This window comes from Neophocaena asiaeorientalis, unplaced genomic scaffold, assembly GCF_003031525.2.
Source record: "Neophocaena asiaeorientalis asiaeorientalis breed wild unplaced genomic scaffold, Neophocaena_asiaeorientalis_V1.1 scaffold364, whole genome shotgun sequence".
NCBI lineage: Eukaryota > Metazoa > Chordata > Mammalia > Artiodactyla > Phocoenidae > Neophocaena > Neophocaena asiaeorientalis.
The window spans coordinates 4,701,877-4,720,426 of record NW_020172457.1 but is presented as its reverse complement, the minus strand read 5'-3'; the positions used below and the strand labels follow the sequence as shown (position 1 = coordinate 4,720,426).

Here is an 18,550-nt window from a genome sequence, read left to right as displayed (position 1 = left end):
CCGAGAGCCCCTCGCAGCATCCCGGAGGGGCTTCTGGCGCTGCAGAAGCCCAGATGAGTGAGCCACAGCATCCGGGAGCTGTGGCGTCTGTGCGTGCGTGTAGCCTTTTCTCATTACATAGGAAACCGAACAGAAGGAGCGTCCTTAAATCCTTTCCTACAGTCACAAAACCCACGCTCTGTTAAAATTACATTTCGTGGCTCCTACTTTATTTTCCCCAAGAGCAATGAGTTTTGTATCAGGTCCGATTAAATTTTACCAAGGGAAAAAGAAAAACTGGATTTTTCCCTCTGCGAGTTCAGCCTGCTGTTGAGTAGATCAGAAATGACAAAATAATAACAGAAATAGAATCAGGCATTTGATACATAATTACCATCACACCAGCTTTAAAGCTTTTCTGGAATTACATTCCTCCGGTAACTGTGTTGATGATGCTTGCAGGAGGCAAATGCAATGCAGTTTTTCTCTTCCGCAGCTATATTAGGGCTTTGTTGCTGACAACAGTAAAAACTTGTTTGTGTCAGGAAGTGAGGTACGACGATATGACCTGGAAGGTACAGACAAAACCACAGTGGCAGTTTTTGCATTACTTTTCTGACCACATTCTTTAAAATGGTGAGAAGCAGCTGATCTGCTGTAAAACGCGTAGTGTGTGTTTGGTGGGAAATCAAATAATCAGAAAAACACATTTTCCCCTTAATCATTGCGGACATGCTAGACACTAGAAATTACATATAGATTTACATATACATGCATATGTGTGTGTAGAGAAAAAGGAAAGTGTATGCCTTTTTATGACATTTTGAACCAATGATTTTGTCATCATTTCTAGCATTTAACTGAAGCATTTAACAAAAACTTTGAAACACTTAAGTCCAGTGATGTGGAAACTGTAATATCAGCTTTGAGTGCCTTCAGTGTTATTGAATCACAACCCCCAATCCTAAATCTCTGCCTTAAAGATTGGGTGGACCATGAGATTTTATCCTGTAAATCTAAGCTAAACGGCTTTTTCTATGTTTTAGTTCATGCTTTTCCATTTGTAAGGAAAACTCCCTGTTGGTTTGGCAGAATTATGAAAAACTTTATAGGAAACTGAAGAATGGAACGGAAGATCATGCTTTCTTTTTGGCTTTGCCTTGACTGTATCTCTTTCCAGCTCATCAGTTTCCCTCATCAGCCATGATGCATGATCTCCACTACATCCTTTCTGATTCCTTAATATGTCCCCCAATATTTACGTTCCTATCTAAAGCCTAATTCTTCTATCCCTTTCCGCTTTTCTGCCTTTGCCTCCCAATTCAGCCCTGTGCTGCCTGGATACTTAGCTCAAGCCTCCCCATATATTCCCTCCCAATCCTCCTTCCCCAGCAGGTCCCCTCCTCCCCTTCCCTGCTCGCTCTCCCTTCTCAGCAACTCTACCTCCTTACCTCTCTTTGACCTCCTTTATTCTCCTTCACAGTCTGGCCCTCGACTTCTCGGCCTCTTCTTCCCCTTCTTTACCTGCAATGTCCTGCCTCAACTGGGGTCTCCTTCACACCCTTCTCTCTGGTCCCATCCCTGAGAACGCCGAACCCCAGCTTCCCTCAAGGGCTTGGCCTGGTCGGTTTTAGCCTGATTTTGTTCCCTTGCCCCTGAGCTGGGAAAAGAGTGTGTGGCGCAAAGTGGGGGCAAGAATCCCCCTCGGCGGTGGCCCCAGCCTGGTTCCCTCTCCGCCCCTCCCGAGTCCGGGTTGCGGCGCTTCCTGGGCGGATGGTTGGGACTTGCTGCGGCAGCTGCGGTTCTGCTGTGTCATGCAAGAAGGAGGCGGCGGCGGCGGCGGCCGGAGCTGGAGGGGGAGGAGGGGAGGAACCTGATCTCTCCAGCAGCGAAGGGCTGGAGGCAAACACCGAGTTCCCCCAGAGCCGCCCGGGAGCAGGGAGGGTTCCGCTACCCCGGGGAGCCCTCCCCGCGGGGCAGATGGTAAGTGGGGCGGCGCAGGTGGTCGCCTTGGGAAGGGAGTGCGCAGGGGGGTTAGGTGGGGAGGCGGGGAGAACTAGGAATCACCCCAGCCAAACTGAAGGAGTCCAGTGTCCAGCTGAAAGGGACCCAGGCCACGATAAGGATGACCCGCGGCAATAGTTACCGTTCGAATGACGCCCCGCAGTTGACCCAGGCTACACAGAGGAGTTGTGCATCCTGAACTAAGGACCAAGCTAGAGGCAATGATTCAGAGTTAGAAAACCATCATCCCACCAGCCGTGGCGCTTTAGGGTACGTACAGCTGGCTAGCAAAAGTCAACACACACCATATTCCTATAGCCTGGCTGAGCTTTACGGGTTGTCTTGTTTAACACTAGGAAAGGCTATGGAAACCTGCCCAACCTCACTTTAGCCACGAACATAATGCTCTTGGCCAGTGGCCTTGGACAAACAGCCTCTGGTGCAATTAAACAATCAATAGGGAACATAGCTTCATTCCCTTCACCACCCTCCTTCCCCAAGCAGCTTCAACCAGGGTAATTTACTCTGCTTAAAGGAGAAAGAAAACTGCCTTACGTTCCCTCCGCCCACCCAGCCCCACCCCCGTCAGCCTCGGTCCTACACAAACTGCCCACCCCACTATGCACTCCACTTTCAGGCTGTGATTTATGTTGGTTAAGGGGACTGCCTTAAACTCTGAACAATTTCACCTCTGCACAAGTTCACCTCTGCTGCCCTTTACCGGGAGGGGATTCAGAGATCTAGAACTGAAAGCAGTGAACAAGGGGACAGGCTGGGCGTATAGGAACATTACTTCTTTTACCTGAGTGCAATTCTCAGGACAACTTTTTAAAAAATTATTATTCTTTTGCATTTTGCTCCTGGAAATTTCAAAGCACTTTCTGCGACAGCTTTTCTTTTTTTTTTCTTCTCTTTAATGTCAGTCATACATTAGCAGTAAGGGGTTGGCGGGATTAACTGAAAGGCTAATGACTGTCTCAAAAGCACATGCTGTTGCTAGGGAACTCAAGCTCATCCTGCTCTCTAATCACTAGCATGTTATGTGGAAATCAAACTTCTCAGGGTGTTATTAAAATGAATGGCATTTGGTTAAAGGCGTCCTCGCTTGTGTTGTAGCATCCTGGATTATTATCGATTGCCTCACACCCACATATCTTGTTTTCCTAATTTGATTTCTGTATGTGCGTCACTGCCAGGGACACGCAGACTAGACCAGTTAGGTTCACTTCCTGTTTCTCAGAACTGGTTTATATTTGGTCTCGTAGCTTTAGCTGGTAAAACATTATCAAACTGATCCTCTTGGAAAGAAATCTGTGCTTTCCGTGGAAACAAATTATCCCAATTAAATTCTAATTCCCATGGAAAACGTCATCATTTGAGGAATAAAGTAGACTGCCAGTTGCCATTTGAGAAAACCATTCTTGAAATGTAAAGCCTAGAAAAACCCATCATCTTTATTTCTCTTACCGAGAATCTTGATTCCTCAGCATTAGAACTAAAACAAACCCAATTTGAGAGGAGATTTAAGTATGATATTTATAAAATAAAGCTAAAAAAATACACATTGAAGCTGAGGAAATCATTTAGACTAAATAAGGCATAGAACTGAATAGAATCCAGGCCCCAGAAGCACAAATAAGCTTGGTTTAGCATTGGGGCACTCAGAGAACAGAGTGTGATTACAAGGCTACACTACAAATAGGAGCCCATTTCTTTGTACTAATTGTCTCTTTTACCAATTCTCTTATGTTCCTGGATAAGACAGCCTTGCTTATTTTTCAGTTCCTTCCTCTTTATAACAAGGATATCACAAAGGCAATATCATAAAGATAAGCACTATGTAAATAGTTAGATAGGTTCCGATGTAGATAATTTGTTTAGATGGAAAATAATAGGGTATCTATGGCATTGAGGAAAGATCGGCCAACTGAAAGTTAGGAAATTCTACACACTGGGTGAGCTATTATAGGTCTTCTCGTGTCTGTTACCTCATGGAAGCTTAACAAAAGTGCTGGGCTAAAGGATCTATAAGATTCCTTCCATTTACAAAACTTTGTGATTATATTGAACTCACTACATAAAAATTTCAATTTTAGCTGAATTTTGCAGTGTTAAATTTTCACACTGAAACTTTAATACCCATAGAGACCTTGGAGGAAATGTTAATGGGAAATGGTTTGCTGTTGACCCATCACTTTTTAGTGTCAGTTGCCAGACAAATAAAATGGACCCGACTCCCAATGTATTTACTCTCTGCTTGCTTTTCGGTGCTGTAGAAGTAACAGGATAAAAGATAGAAAGGATATAAAAGTGTATTGAAAGATCTTTCAGTCATTTTAGATATAGTTAACCCAAAGTACTTTGATGAGCAAAATGGTGGAATGATGAATAAGGGCTATTCAAGAAATACATGGTTAACTGAACCCTCACGGAGTTAGTAATCTATTTGCCTGTATTTTAATTAGTGATAGGCAAAAATGTAGCATGGATTCTTGAAATTTTCAGATTCAAGATGTTAAGAAGTAGGATAAAGAAATGTGAGATTTGTGCCAGAGAGAGAAGATCTGACTTTGAAACCCAACTCTTCCACTTTATTTATTCATTATTGAGTGCTTGCTGTGTGTCAGGTACTGAGCAAGGCACTGGGAATACAAAGACGAATAAGACAGTCTGCTCTGAAGGATCTTGTAGTTTAATGAGGAGACAGATGAGTACATAGTTGATCACACAACAGTGAGATGCTAGCAACAGGGGAGCTCATTGGAAAGGTACTTAACCTTGACTGGGCATAGTCAGGGTCCCTAACCATAGAAGATGAATTCAGAGAGGAGTTCTGAAGCATAAGTAGAATAATCCAGGCAAGTGAGAAAGTTAAAGAGAAATGTAGTCCAGGCGAAGAAAGTCTTATATGTAAAGTCCTGGGGGTAAAAAAGTGGGCCCATAGAGTTGAAGGTGAAGGACAGTGCCCAGCAAGTAGTAGCTTCTGTCTTGTATGAATGCACGGTGGAACCCAGAAGGATCAGCAAGGTCTTGTATTATGAAAAGTCTTTTATGTCTTCCTAAGAAGTTTCAACTTATCCTAAGGCCAGTGGAGAACTACTGGTGAATCTTGAGGAGCATAGTGAAGCAATCAAATGTCCATTTTATAAAGATCACTCCAGTTTGGAGAATTTATTAGTGTGTGCAACACTCTAGTTAGGAGGCTGTTTCAGCATTACGGGGAAAGAAAGGATGGACGTCTAAACTAAGGCAACAAGAATGGAAATGGAGAGAGGAGAAGGATTCAAGAAATATTAGGGACATAGAACCAGCTGAATTTTATTATTGGTTATATCTGCAGAATTAAGGAATAGGAGGAGATTTATGGCTCAGGTAAATGGGAAGATGGTGTTACCATTCACTAGGTTGGGGACTTCAGGAGGAGATGTAGGTTGAGGAGGGAAGGTAATTAGTTTAATTTGAAACATGTTGAGTTTGAAGTGTCCATGGGATATCAAAATGAAGTTTTCTACTATATAAATGCACAGGGGAGTCTAGAGCTCGGGAGAGAGATTTATGCTGGAATCATCAGAGTGAGTGACAGTCCATGGAGGTAGATGGAATCCCCAAGAGAAAAGGTATAGAGTAAGAAGAGAAAAAGACCTACTCTGGAACCTTATGAAAATGCAAACATTTAAAAGGTGAGGAAACAAAGATACAGGAAAGAACATCCAGAGATGTAGAAGGACCAGGAACAAATAGTTTCAGAGAAGCCAAGGAGGAATTGTCAATACTATTAAATGCTAGAGAAAGGCCAAGGAAAATAGACTGAAATTCCTTGGTTTTAGCAGCAAGGTCAATGTTGTGTTTAGCAAGAAGGAGATTATTGGGATAATGGGGATAGTAACCAGATTGCAGTGGATTGAGGAATGGATAGGAGTAGAAGAGGTATATAGAGGAAGTTCTTCTGGATAAGAAGGACTAAAGTCCAAGTAGGGAAGGAAAATGAAAGTATTGGGAAGAGAAAATCATGATCTGTGAGGTTAAGGATGCATAGGGGAAGAAAGAAATAATATAGTAATACAAAGTTCTGGATTCTTTTAGCCTTCTTCAAATTGAATGGCATCACCATCTACCATTTGCTCAAGCCAAAAAGCATGTAGATGTTCATGATTCTTCTCTATTCTGCAGTTCTCATGTCTACTCCATGAAGAATTTAGGTCAACTTTAACCTTCAAAACATTTCCACAATCTGTCTCTTTCTATCTCCAGTGCCATCACCCTAATACAGACATCATCTTCTGGGCCCTTGTAATAGATTTTAATTGGTTTTCCTGTTTCCACTTTTGCCTCCTTTCTCCACAGCACAGCTAGAGTGACATACATCATAAAAAATAAATCAGATCATATTGCTCCCATCTTAGAATCCTTCCATGCCTTCTGATTGCACTTTGAATAAAGTCCAGACTCCTTTGCTGGCCAGAAAGCCTTATGTGGCATCCCAGACCACCTCTTTAAACTTGTCTCCCACCACTCTCCCCTGGCTCCAGTTGCAGTGGTCTTTTTTCTATTCCTGAAATACATTGGATTTGCTCTTGTTTTTAAAGGACTTACCCTAGATATTTCCTTTTCCTGGAATATTCTTTTGATTATTCTGATCTCTTTTGAAATGTCACCTCCTCAAAGGGGCCCTTCCCGCCCCCCCCCCCCCGCTGAAAGTATCCTTCCTTGCCCCTTCCTACCAATCTTATATATATTTTTCATAGTAGTAAAACTTTATGACTGTTTTTTTTTATTGCTTATAAATGTGAACCCCTCTAAAATGTAAACCCCATGAGAATTCCTGGCACATGGTAGGCACTTAAAAATGTTCATTGGATGTTTGTAGAAAGCAAAAGAGAAGAGCAATTGATTTTTAGAAATCAGAGCTATCAAGGATCAGAGCCTGGTATGGCTGAAGAATGGCCAGTGATGATGGATCACTAGGCTTTCAAGGTTCCAGAAGTGGAAGAGTTATTAGCTGTGGGACCCTGGACATTCACATTCTCTGAGCTTTACTTTGTAGTTAATAATAATACATGCCTCACAGGGCTGTTAGGAAAATTAAATGAAATAATACAGATATAGGTATAAGGCAGTCTCGTCAGTCTATTTTCAGGGAGTCTGGACTTCTGCAAATCGATTCATAACCTCTACACTGAGCTTTTCCTGTAGGCTCCCCTATAATGGAGTTAACATTTGAGGATTACTTACTATTAGGGAAAATTTGACAAAATTGTGACTTTTTAAAATACTAGGATTCTGAAAGAATCTAGTAACTAGATTATTTAATAAGAAATCAAAGCACTCCTACAAATCAATAAGAAAAACATCAAAAACTCTGGGAGATTGGGCAAAGGGTATGACAAATAGATAGCAGTTAAGGAAATACAAATGGGTCTTAAAAATATGCCAAAATACCCACCCTTTCTCATAACAAGAGATATGCAAATTACAACTGCAATGAGATATACTTTTTACATATCGGGTTGACACAAATCAGAAAGTTTAATTAACATACTTGGTTTGCCAGGCTGGGGAGCAGGCACTTTTTTACATTGTCAATAGCCTGAAAATTGGTACAGCTTCTGAGGAGGGCAACCTGGCAGTATTTATCAAATTTCTAAATGTACAAAGCCTTTGACCTAGAAACTCCATTTTTCTATATTTATCCAATAGATGTACTCACCCATATTGAAGAATGACTCTTCTAGTATCATCACTGAAGCATTATTTACGGTAGATAAAGACTGAAAACAACCTATGTGTCCATCAATAGAGAAATGGTTAAATAAATTATGGTACAGATATACAAGTGAATGGTAGTCAGCTGCTAAAAATTGTGAGGCAGTTCTAGGTGTTCTGATGTGAAAAGATCTTCATGATAAATTACTAAGTAAAAAAAAAGATTAGGATGAAGAGCAACATGTGGATTTTGCTAGCATTGTGTTTCTTTCTAAAGACTATTTACATTTTTGGTTTTTGTTTTGTTTTGTTTTTTTGCGGTACGAGGGCCGCTCACTGTTGCGGCCTCTCCCATTGCGGAGCACAGGCTCCGGACGCGCAGGCTCAGCGGCCATGGCTCACGGGCCCAGCCGCTCCGCGGCATGTGGGATCTTCCCGGACCGGGGCACGAACCCGTGTCCCCTGCATCGGCAGGCGGACTCTCAACCACTGCGCCACCAGGGAAGCCCACATTTTTGGTTTTTTGCCTGAAAAACATTAACTGTGAGAAGATAAAGCAGGGCAAGAATAGAAGTGGAGAGACCAACTGGGAAGGTATTTCAGTGATTCATATGAGAGATGATGGTTTCCTGGTCTAGGGTGGGAGCATGCTCAGGAAGAGAAATGATCAGAGTCGAGAGTTATTTTAAAGAACTTGACATTTCAATGGAAACGGTGAGCTATGGAGAAGGAGGTAATATCATGATTGACTTGAGATTTCTTCCAAGATCCGATGCATGAGCAGAGATGTCAATTACTGAGATGGAGAATCCTGGGATAGTATCAGAAACGCAGGGGAAGATCAGAAGTTCTGTCTCAGGAGAGATGCCTACTGCAGATCTGTGATATGGATTAGAAGCTCAGAAGAGTTGCTAGAACTGGATTTATAAATTTGGGAGAAGATTGCCTAAGGTGGGTAGATATAATCAAAAGAAAAGCAGGCCCACGACTAAACTCTGATCATTTAGAAATTGGATAGAAAAAAAGAAAAAAAGAGCTGGCAATGGAGACCAAGAATCAGAAACTAGAAAAATAAAACCAGGAGACTATGGAGCCAAAGGAACCAAGAGAGGAATATATTAAGGAGGATCAACGCATGTTAAATGCTTCCAAAAAGTCCCAGAAGATCGTTTTAACTTGTTTCTTTCATAAACCCTAAGCTCCTTGAAAGTTGGGATTATTTGATTTATTTTTGTATCCTCAGGGCTTGTACTGTGCCTCACACAATGATCAGTACATTTGTGTTAAATTGGATAGAGAGACAAAGATACAGAGAGAGGGAGAGAGACAGAAAGAGATACAAAAAGACAACAGAATGTGTCTTTGTGTCTCGAAAAATAAGTAAGGCATATTCCCTTGAACTGTACTGCAAACCAAACCTGATCTTAGGAAAAGTAAGAAGTTCTACTCCCTTGCTTTCATTCCTGAGCTAACACATTGATTGAGTGCTCAAAATCCCACATTGCTGGGATGTTAAGAGCCTCCTGAAAACATTTTGATAAGTAATATTCACCAGTGTCTCGTCATTCTGAGTCATTTTTGTCTTTATTTAGGTCCTGGATGATGACAAAAAGAGCAATTTGCTTTTCCTCACCTATGTGACTCCATCATACCACCTTGAAGCAGTTGATGGAGTCTGGAGAATCCATTTCGGGGCCACTACAGTTCTGTAATACACTGTAACCACTGATAAGGATGCCCAGCCCCAGTTTCCCATCAAAGAGAAAGATGACTTTGGGCAGGAAGAGACATATCACCTCTTAGAGAAACCACCAACTTCTCAGTCTGTTATTGTTTTTGCAGAAAGGTGCTACTGCTATCAGGAGAGAATATAGAGGATACCAAAGGAGGAGAGGGTTTGACTTTGTCCTGAGAACATGGAAACCTTCTACACAGCAAAAAGAGATGTCATGACTTTTGAGTCCAGTGTCCTTTAGTTAGAAACCAAAATAATAGATGTCGTTTAAACAATATTTAAAATATTATGACATCCTGTATTATTTAGTTAGACCAGAGGCTAGCAAATTTTTCTGTAAAAGGAAATATTTTAGGCTTTGTGGGCCACACAGTCTCTGTCCCAACTACTCAGCTCTGCCATGGTAGTGCTAAAGCAGCCATAGACAATAAGTAAATGAATGACCTTGGCTATGTTTCCAATTAAACTTTATTTATGGAAAATGAGATGTGCATTTCATGTAATTTTCACATGTCATGAAGGATCATTCTTCTTTTGATCATTTTCAGCTACTTAACAATATGAAAACCATTTTTAGCTCACAGGCCACGTGAAAACGGGTGGGCTGTATTTGGCCCACGGACACTAGTTTGGCAACCTCTGATTCAGACAAACAAGAAGATCATGTCGTGAGAAAGATTTTCAGATTCAGAGTTCTGAAGAAAATAATCTGTTTCATATATACCCTTTGCTTTAACTTCTCAAATTTATTTGAACATATAAACACATTTGCCTACATCTGACTTAGTTGGGAATAAAGTATGTCTCCTCAGTTCAGTATTCATTTAACACTTGGCCCCTTCTCATCCATGTAATGATTCAACGTGTATGAATGTAGTGTTTCTGTAGAGCAAACTGAAGAATTCTTACCGCTTGACTATGTAAATACCCACACCAAGAGAGGATATAGTCATTCTAATCACATTTTTTAACTGTATTAATTCATTCAGTAAGTACTTACTTTTTTTTAACATCTTTATTGGAGTATAATTGCTTTACAGTGTTGTGTTAGTTTCTGCTATACAACAAAGTGAATCACCTATATGCGTATGTATATCCCCATATCCCCTCCCTCTTACATCTTCCTCCCACCCTCCTTATCCCACCCCTCTAGGTGGTCGCAAAGCACCGAGCTGATCTCCCTGTGCTATGCGGCTGCTTCCCACTAGCTATCTGTTTTACATTTGGTAGTGTATATATGTCCATGCAACTCTCTCACTTCTTCGCAGCTTACCCTTCCCCCTCCCCATGTCCTCAAGTCCATTCTCTACGCCTGTGTCTTTATTCCTGTCCTGCCCCTAGGTTCATCAGAACCTTTTTTTATTTAGATTCCATATATATATCTAGTATTTTGTTGAGGACTTTTGCATCTATGTTCATCAGAGATACTGGCCTATAGTTTTTGCGACATCTTTGTCTGGTTTTGGTATCAGGGTGATGGTGGCCTCATAGAATGAGTTTGGGAGGGTTCCTTCCTCTGCTGTATTTTGGAAGAGTTTCAGAAGGATAGGCATTAGCTCTTCTCTAAATGTTTGATAGAATTTGCCTGTGAAGCTATCTGGTCCTGGGCTTTTGTTTGTTGGAAGATTTTTAATCACAGTTTTAATTTCAGTGCTTGTGATTGGTCTTTATATTTTCTATATCTTCCTGGTTCAGTCTCAGAACGTTGTGCTTTTCTAAGAATTTGTCCATTTCTTCCAGTTGTCCATTTTATTGGCATATATTTGCTTGTAGTAATCTCTCCTGATCCTTTGTGCTTCTGCGGTGTCAGTTGTTACTCCTCCTTTTTCATTTCATTCTGTTGATTTGAGTTTTCTCCCTTTTTTCTTGATGAATCTGGCTACTTCTCTTCTTCTGGAACCCCTATAATTCGAATGTTGGTGCATTTAATGTTATCCCAGAGGTTTCTGTGACTGTGCTGAATTCTTTTCATTCCTTTTTTATTTTATTCTGCTCCCTGGCAGTTATTTCCACCATTTTATCTTTCAGCTCACTTATCCGTTCTTCTTCCTCAGTTATTCTGTTACTGATTCCCTCTAGAGTATTTTTAATTTCAGTAATTGTGTTCTTCATCACTGTTTGCTCTTTAGTGCTTCTAGATCCGTGTTAAATGTTTCTTGTATTTTCTCCATTCTGTTTCTGAGATTTTGGATCATCTTTACTCTCATTACTCTGAATTCTTTTTCAGGTTGGTTGCCTATTTCATCTTCATTTATTTGGTCTTGTAGTTTTTTACCTTGCTCCTTCATCTGTAATATATTTTTTGTCGTTTCATTTTTTTTTTTTTGGATGGGTGGTGCTGTATTCCTGTCTTACTGGTTGTTTGGCCTGAGATGTCCAGCACTGGAGTTTGCAGGCAGTTGGATAGACCTGGGTCTTGGTGCTGAGATGAGGACCTCCAGGAAACCTCACTCGGATTGATATTCCCTGGGGTCTGAGGTTCTGTGTTAGTCCAGCAGTTTGGACTCAGAGCTCCCACCACAGGAGCTCGGGCCCAACCTCTGGCCTGGGAACCAAGATCCCACAAGCTTTGTGGTGCGGTTAAAAAAAAAAAAGAAAGAAAGAAAAAAAGGAGCAGTATAATATCAAAGAATAAAAAATATTTTAGGAAAAATAAAACTATATTTGACACAACTGCAACAAGGTAAAATAAAACCACAACAGAAAAAAGAAAAAAAAGGTTTGGTATATTCCCTGGGGTCTGAGGTTCTGTGTTAGTCCAGCAGTTTGGACTCAGAGCTCCCACCACAGGAGCTCGGGCCCAACCTCTGGCCTGGGAACCAAGATCCCACAAGCTTTGTGGTGCGGTTAAAAAAAAAAAAGAAAGAAAGAAAAAAAGGAGCAGTATAATATCAAAGAATAAAAAATATTTTAGGAAAAATAAAACTATATTTGACACAACAGCAACAAGGTAAAATAAAACCACAACAGAAAAAAGAAAAAAAAAAAAAAAGAAAGAAAGAAAAAAAGGAGCAGTATAATATCAAAGAATAAAAAATATTTTAGGAAAAATAAAACTATATTTGACACAACAGCAACAAGGTAAAATAAAACCACAACAGAAAAAAGAAAAAAAAAAAAGCCTTGGCTATGGGGGTGGAGTTTAGGTGGGGGGTGGAACTTAGGCAGGGGCAAGGTTTAGGATGGGGTAGGACCTGGGCGGGTGACGTTTGAGCATGGGACGGGGCCTCTGCTTAGGACTGGCCCAAAGGGGAGAGGCAGCATGTGGAAAGGAGGGCCTCTGGAGTGTGGAGTTCCGGAGTTTGGAGATAGGGCGCTGTGTGTGGGTGTGTGGGTAAGGTTTAGGCCCAGTGCATTGGAGGGGGTCTCCGAGTGTAGAGGTGGGGCCCTGGGTGGGTTTGCAGGGGCAGGGCTTGAGCTCTGCACGGCAGGAAGGAGGCTCCGAGGGCAGAGGATTAGGCCTTGGAGCCGGACAGGCTCCCCAGTGCCTAAGTGGACAGTGAAAGCACTGGCCCCGTTCCCTTCTGTTCCTTTTTGCCCCCCCACCATCTCCCCCAGGGTCTCCCCCATCCCTGCTGGACCCCTAGCCACTGGACCCCTAACCATGGGTGGGTCCCGCTGGGTGCAGGAACTCCTTCCCTCCCCTAGCCACCCCTTAGGGGTGCCGGTCCCAGAGGTCCAGCCTTTACTTTTGCTCCCCCTTCTCTCCCTCCCACTCCCCTCAGGACCCACATGGCTGGAGGGGGTGGGCAGAGGATCAGGCCGGGGATCTCAACAGGTTCCTGGGGGCCCGAGTGGGTAGGGGAAACCTGGCCACGCTGCCTTTTGATCCTCTGCCCTCCCAATGGTTCCCCAATTTCTCCCCTCAGGCGTGGGATTCCTTCCCCTCCACTAGCCGCCCCTCAGGGGCGCCAGTCCCGTCCCACCTCCACTTCTCCCCCTTCACTCCCCCCACACCCCACATCCTACCTGGTCTCTGGGGGCTCCTCCTGTCCCCTTAGATGTCCATGGTCCCCCACTGGTGCCTGGTAGGTGCCCTAGTTGTGAGGAGATGTGAATTCCGGGTCCTCCTAGTACACCATCTTGACTCCACCTCTCAGTAAGTACTTATTAATAATCATTTTTACATAGTGCAGTACTGAGTGTTAGAGAGTTAGAGATAAAAGAGGTTTAGAAGATAGATAGATAGATGAAAAATCTAGTGGCTGATAGGTGTCAGTGAGAATTGTTTGACAGTAATTGTATTACAGTATAAATGTAGTCATTTAAGCCACAGATAGGTAGTTAGACAAAACTAAATTTAAATCCGAGCTCTTTTGTTTCCCTGATGTGTGACCTTGAGCTGATTATGTAAACCATATAAGCTTCAGTTTCCTCTTTTTAAAATGGGCATAATAATACCCACCTCCCAAGGAGGAGCTGTGGGAATTAAATAAGACATAGTGTATGTAAATCAGCTAGCATGGTACCTGTACATGATAGGTAATCAGTAAACAATAGCTGTTGTATTACACCAACATGAAGGTACGTAATTTGTTCAAAGGAAGCACACAAAGGCGAAGTAGAGTAGCCCTGTGAGTCAAGAACTTACGAATACAAATGAAAACCCACAAACCTGAAGGTTGATGCCTGGTAGAGAAGATTTGGGTGAAAATAAAAGCAGAAGTGACATTGTCACAGGAGCTTACAATAAGGCAGCTGGCTAGTTGTCTTGCCTTTGCCAGCTGCTGGATTGTCTAAGGAGCTCTGCCTATAGGTCTAATTCTCCAAGTTCCCCAAGACTTAAATGCCAGTTTTGACTAGGGAGAAAGTGTGTCATCAGTATCAGCCCCAGCGTCGTGCTTCCTTCTAGCCAGGTCAGCTGTGAGCTTTGGATATCTGCAGGTCCCTCCTATTATGCCTCCCACTCCATGTTTGTCCAATTCTGGGCTTCCACCTTAACCTCCACACCTTCAGTCTCTGCTCATTCCGCCTTGCATCCAGGCTTCCTGTAGATTTGGGACACTCTCTTGAACCCTGGTCTTTTTGACCATGATTCTGATGTCTTGTTTAATACAGAGGGCTGTATTAAATACAGAATACAGAGGGCTGTATTCTGCTGTTCACACCCCTGCCGTGATCTCCTTAAACTATGATACACCCGTGCCTCAGCCTTCATGCTGGACTTCTTAGTATTAATAGCTTCTTGAACTTCACCTTGGTAAGAGACATCAGGTCTTGAACAGCCCAGCTGCCCTAATCCAAGCCAGCTTCTGTATTCACAGCCCATGCCCTGAGGAGAGCTCTCCACTCCCTTCCGGGCTCATACTGTCTCTCCACTGGCCATGTGTTGTCAGCTAGTTCTAGCATGCTTTGTGATCCTGTTATGGCCACATCAATAATGCTTTCCCAATACAAATGACAGAATTAATAGCACAGGGCCACAATGTAGGGGTAATGGAGAACTTCAACATCTACTGACAAGCTCATTCTGCTGAAAAGTGAACGTCAAAGTTGGCATGACTTAAATTTAAACTAATTGCTTATTGAAAAGGTACTATTCTATGCTTAATTCTAACCAGCTAAGAAGAATGTGTTGGTGAAATGGAAGTGACAGACAACTTAAAGTGACCACAGTATCCTTGAATTTGTAGTAGCCAGAGAAGGCAATTCTTCACTTGCTAACCGGATACAAAGAAAACTTGAGCAAGTTAAGAGAATATAGGGACATAAGGCTCTATCTGGCCAGGAACTAGGAAAGAAAGCTCAAGAGGAGTAAAGTGACTTGAAATTTAAATTCTTATGAAGCCAGTGATTTCAATAAAGAAAAGGGAGCATCTAAAAAAGATCAATGTGGCTGCTCAAGAAGTGTTCTGATTAGCTCGTATTTTTAAAGGACATGTACAAAAATAGATAGCAGGAGGGGGAGGCCTCACTCTAAAGGACTCAGACCTGTGAAAATAATGCCAGAGGACTTAAAGTCCAGAGAAAACTAGACTCTGGGAAAAGTACTGAAGACAATTTTTGTTTGTTTTTTGCTTATGGGTATAGTAAGAGTAATAATAAAGAAGGGATAGCACAACCCAGCTACTGAATGGGGCAGACTGTCTGATGTTAATAGGTAGCTAAAAACCAAAATCATTCAATTATAGCATTTACTAGATGCTAAGGTACAAGGCTTTTCCCACACATTTTTAATAATTCTAAAATCAGAAAGTGTCTTCAATAGATGTATTTAACGTGGTAGTGTTTTGTGGGGAAGGCTCTAAAAACAGTAAGTGATGGTGTATCATACAAGGAGTTGAAGAATAGAAGAGCAGCAAGTACTAGAGACAGGACTGAGACAAGAGAGGAAAACTGTGGTCAAAACCTCTAAGAAAGGGTAAAAAGAGACTTCTCTGGGCCCACAGAAGCCAAGTCACTGTACAGATATGTCACAGAGGCAGGGAGGATGATGTCTTTGTCAGTTGGAGCTGCTATAACCAATACCATAGACTGGGTGACTTGTACAAAAAACATTTACTTCTCTGTTCTGAAGGCTAGTAAGTCCAAGCTCAAGGTGCCAGCAGATTTGGTATCTGATGCAGATGAGCACCTTCTTGTATCCACACATAGAGAGAGAGAGATCGTCTCTCCTTATAAGGGCACTAATCCCATTCATGGGGTCAGATAATGGCTTGCCCTGGGCAGGACATTTTGAACTGTGCCTGGCACACAGCACATGAGTACTATTGTGTCCTGCCTCTTCTGAATCACTGCTGTAGTCGACATAAAGCCCCAGTTCTCCAAAGTCCAACTTAGTTAGCTATAGTTAGCCCTTGGAGGGCTCCTGTAAGAAGATATTTAGGTCAAGATATAGGTCTCAGGTCACAAACCAGGAAAAGACATTGCAAAGTGGTATAAGACTTCTAGATTTAAAAAAAAAAAAAAAAGACAGGAATGGTCCAAATAAGTAACCAGAAAACAAAGTAGCCAGGAGACAGAGACTTTGCCAGAATGAATTCAGGGGAGAATTGGAGCTATGGTCTTATTTCTTCTACTGAGTCTATGTAACCTGTTTAAAAGAAGGAATTCAGAGAACCTATAGATTAGTTGGCCATGGAGGAAATTATCCCAGTCACATATGATTAGACATTTAGAAACTGTGATGTGCCCAGTTGGTCCCTACGCAACTGGAATGTAAGGGGTTTAGTACCTAAGGAAGGGACCGTGTCCCTTCATGATTTTAACTCTAGTTTCTATTGCGTTAATGGTGGTAGAACAAATGTTTTCAAATGGCAGAGGATTTGTCGTTTTCTATCAAAAGCAATGATCTTGATACTTAAAGATGTAGTCCTTACCTTAGTTGTCTTCTCGCATGAATCCCTCTTTCTCAGCTGCTCTTTCTGTAGGACATCCATGTAGTTTTGAGAAAGCTGACTCCACCTTTATCACCAGAAGATAGCGCATGTGGTCCAGACTAAGTCAATGAGTGAACTTCATCCCCTTGGCCCCAGTGACCACTTCATGTATGGGCATGTAACCTAAGTCAGTCCAATCAACGAAAGAGAATGTCAGGATTTTTGTGCTAAGGCAAAGACACTTTCCTCTAGAAGTGAATGCAGAAGCATGTAACCTGGGAGTTCTTGGACACCATCTAGGGACCAGGAGGGGAGAGTCTCTTGGGAGAGTCTATTGAGAATGAAGCTGTCACCAGGGACTAAAGCAAAGAAATGAAGAGGGAACCATCAGGTCCTCTCCACATTGTGTGAGCCACCTAACCATACATGGCCCTGAAGCCTTTGAACTTTTCTAGTAACAGGAGGCAATAAATTCAATATTTTGTTTAAGCCAATTTGAGTTAGATTTCTCTTTCTTGAAACCAAAGCATCATCTCTGATTCAAAAGGATAGAACAAACATGATTAAGAAGGAATGGGGGACTTCCCTGGTGGTGCAGTGGTTAAGATTCCGCAACAGGAGTGGCCACAACAGTGAGAGGTCTGCGTACCGCAAAAAAAAAAAAAAAGAATCCGCCTGCCAATGCAGGGGACACGAGTTCAAGCCCTGGTCTGGGAGAATCCCACATACCACGGAGCAACTAAGCCCATGTGCGACAACTACTGAGCCTGTGCTCTAGAGTCCACAAGTCACAACTACGGAGCTCGAGTGCCACAACTACTGAAGCCTGCATGCCTACAGCTGGTGCTCCACAACAAAAAGAAGCCACCGCAATGAGAAGCCTGTGCACAGCAACAAAGAGTAGCCCCTCTCCTCTGCAACTAGAGAAAGCCCACGCACAGCAGCAAAGAGTAGCCCCCGCTCTCGACAACTAGAGAAAGTCTGTGCGCAGCAACGAAGACCCACTGCAGCCAAAAATAAATAAATAAATGAATGAAATTTATAAGAAAAAAAAAGAAGGAATGGAATAAATTTCCAATGGATTAAAGAGTTAAATATGAAAAATGACCCATACAAGAGAAGTGATATGTCTTGAAAAGATGAAAGTGGTGTAAGCATTTCTTGACCTTAGAGTGGTAAAAATCTGAGTGAAAAAATAAAGGTTTATGATTTGTAAAAGAAAAACATTTATAGATTTGACTACTTAAAACTTTTTAGTTTATGTAGATGAAACAGTACCACAAACAAAATTAAAATATAAATGAGAGTTAGAACTTTTGTAACTAGATATATATGTGACAAAGGGTAGTGTCCTTAATATATAAAGAGCTCTTACAAATTTATAAGAATAATACAACATTTCAAAAGAAGTGTGGGTAAAGAACACGAAAGCCGTGTGGGTAAAGAACATGAAAAGGCAAAAAGAAAAAAAGGAATTCGGTTGGTCCAGTCTTAGTAGTAATTAAAGGCAGACTGGAATGGATCAAGTGAAGACTCCATAAGTAGAAATATAAAATAAAACCAGATGTCTTTGCACCTAACAAATTGTCAAGAACTTTAAAATGATAACTTCCATGAATAAAGATTCAGGGAAATAAACACACTTATACAATATACATGCTTATACAATATGGGGCATGTAAATTGGTTCAAGCATTCTAGAGAGCAATTTGGCATTGTGTATAAAAAAATTTTAATGTATGCAAACTATTTAAAACAGTAATTTCATTTTTAAGACTTCATCCTAAGAAAATAACCAGAAACACTCACA

General features: G+C 41.8%; 2 long non-coding RNA genes across 3 annotated transcripts in view; one reads left to right on the top strand and one right to left on the bottom strand.

The window, feature by feature from the left end:
* Positions 1 to 18,550, bottom strand: part of LOC112394946 (uncharacterized) — a 234,659-nt gene that overhangs the window by 196,463 nt on the left and 19,646 nt on the right. Inside the window, exons 5-6 of one of the 2 annotated variants that reach the window (XR_003002255.1) lie at positions 16,741 to 16,923; positions 1 to 547 (exon numbers count right to left, since the gene is read on the bottom strand). The exon at positions 1 to 547 is cut by the window's left edge and continues 541 nt beyond it. This is a non-coding gene — a long non-coding RNA (uncharacterized LOC112394946). Of the gene's footprint in view, positions 548 to 1,430; positions 1,683 to 16,740; positions 16,924 to 18,550 lie in introns of those variants that run through there. The other variant, XR_003002256.1, reaches the window with a different exon arrangement.
* LOC112394948 (uncharacterized) lies at positions 1,853 to 9,813 on the top strand. The gene is made up of 3 exons (XR_003002260.1): positions 1,853 to 1,962; positions 8,454 to 8,637; positions 9,279 to 9,813. It is a non-coding gene; the product is annotated as an uncharacterized LOC112394948 (long non-coding RNA).